The sequence below is a fragment of the Orycteropus afer genome, unplaced genomic scaffold, assembly GCF_000298275.1.
Source record: "Orycteropus afer afer isolate SDZICR_OR568_19922 unplaced genomic scaffold, OryAfe1.0 scaffold00054, whole genome shotgun sequence".
NCBI classification, from domain to species: Eukaryota; Metazoa; Chordata; class Mammalia; order Tubulidentata; family Orycteropodidae; genus Orycteropus; species Orycteropus afer.
This window is the reverse complement of record NW_006921641.1, coordinates 5,039,283-5,041,172: the sequence shown is the minus strand read 5'-3', so window position 1 is coordinate 5,041,172 and position 1,890 is coordinate 5,039,283.

The following is a 1,890-nucleotide window of genomic DNA, read 5'->3' as shown; positions in this document are numbered from 1 at the left end:
ATAACCAAAAACCAAACTCACTGCCTTCGAGTCGGATCCAACTCATAGCGACCCCTCCTTGGGTTTCCAAGGCAGTATCACTATGGAAGTAGATCGCCCAGCCTTCCTTCTGAGGAGTGGCTGGTGGGTTTGAACTGCCAGCCTTCTGGTTAGCAGTCGAAAGCCTTAGGCACTGTGCCACAGAGCTCCTATGTATGTATGTATGTATGTATGTATGTAGTGTGTGTGTGTGTGTGTGTGTGTGTGTATTCAGATCTCTTTTCCATTCTTAGTTCAGTTATTTGTCTTTTATTATTCAGTTATAAAATATCTTTATATATTCTGGATGAGAGTCCCTTATCAGATGTATGACTTGTAAATATTTTTTCTCTCTCTATGTGGTTACTTTTTTACTTTCTTTGAATCACATATTTTTTTAAAAATTTGAATAGGGTCAAAATTGTCTGTGTTCTCTTTTGTTGATTGTGCTTTCAGTGTTATATCTAAGAAATCATTATCTAACCCAATATCACAAGAATTTATTCCTATGTTTTCTCCTAAGGGTTTTATAGTTTTAGCTTTTACAGGTGGAGCTAAAATTAACTTTAACTTTTATTTATGGTGTGAGATAAGAGTCCACATTTCTTCTTCATGTGTATATCCATATGCGCAATAAAAAAGAGTTGCTTAATGAATGAAAAATCTTATGTGACTTGTCTTCAGAAGCATCTGGATTTTTCCTACAGATCTTATAGGCTAAAGTAAAATATTGAATCCATTGAACTGATACAGAACAGAATAAAGTTTTGCGTAACTTAAACCTCTCGGGCTTTCAAAATGAAGAGCATGCATTAGAAGTGTTGATAAAATATGGTGACATTTCAGCCCCATTAGGCTCTGCTAATAATTCTGCCAGTAGAAGTAAAGGATGGTGTCAGTATTCCTGGCACAGGAAAAATTCCTGTGAAATTGGGGAGGGGAATGTTTCAATGTGTGGGAAAAGAGTAGATGTCAGCAAAGTTGAGACAGCCAAATTAGGGGGAGAGAGTTGGAACGCATAGCATTCTAATAGCCACTGTACACAAGATTATGGGGCTTTTCTAACCCAAATTTTCAACTAAACATATGGAGAAAATTTCCTCACCATTAAAATGCTTTCCAGTTGTATAATGGACATCATGAAGACACAGCTTATTTCATTATCTCTGTGAAGCCTTCCCATATCCCTCCAGATCCATCTGCCCTGAGAATTCTAGCGACTTTCACCTTCTCAAATCCACAACTCTGTCTTGACAACTTAAGGACACAGCCAGGCTTTGAGTTTCCTTCTTTATGTTGTGGCTTAGAAACCCTCTCTAGAGAGCGGCGACACTTGGGTCTATCTTGCTCAGGAGCCACTGTCAGGCAATGCCAATGTTCAGTGTCAGAGAACATTGCTTCATCCATTTTTTTCAAGTATTTCAGTTTTAAATCTAATCCCTAATACCACATCATGCTTTCAAAATTTTCTCTTTCCCTTTGATTTCAGCAGTTAAGCTATGAGATGTGTAGGTGTGTTTGTTTTGTTTTATTCAATCTGCTTAGATATCTCTGAGTTTCTTGAATCTGTGATGTGTGGTCTTTTATTAATTATGGGCGAAGTCTTAACTATTATCTCCTAAAATATTTTTTCTGCCACCTTTTCTTTATTTCTTTCTTTGGGGACTCCACTTACACATACTTTATACTATTTGGTAATATCCCAATTGTTGTTGTTGTTGTTGTTAAGTGCCGTCGAGTCATTTCCGACTCATAGCGACCCCATGCACAGCAGAATGAAACATTGCCCGATCCCGCACCAGCCCCACAATCCCTGCTATACTCGAGCCCATCATCGCAGCCACTGTATCAATCCATCTCGTTGAAGGCCTC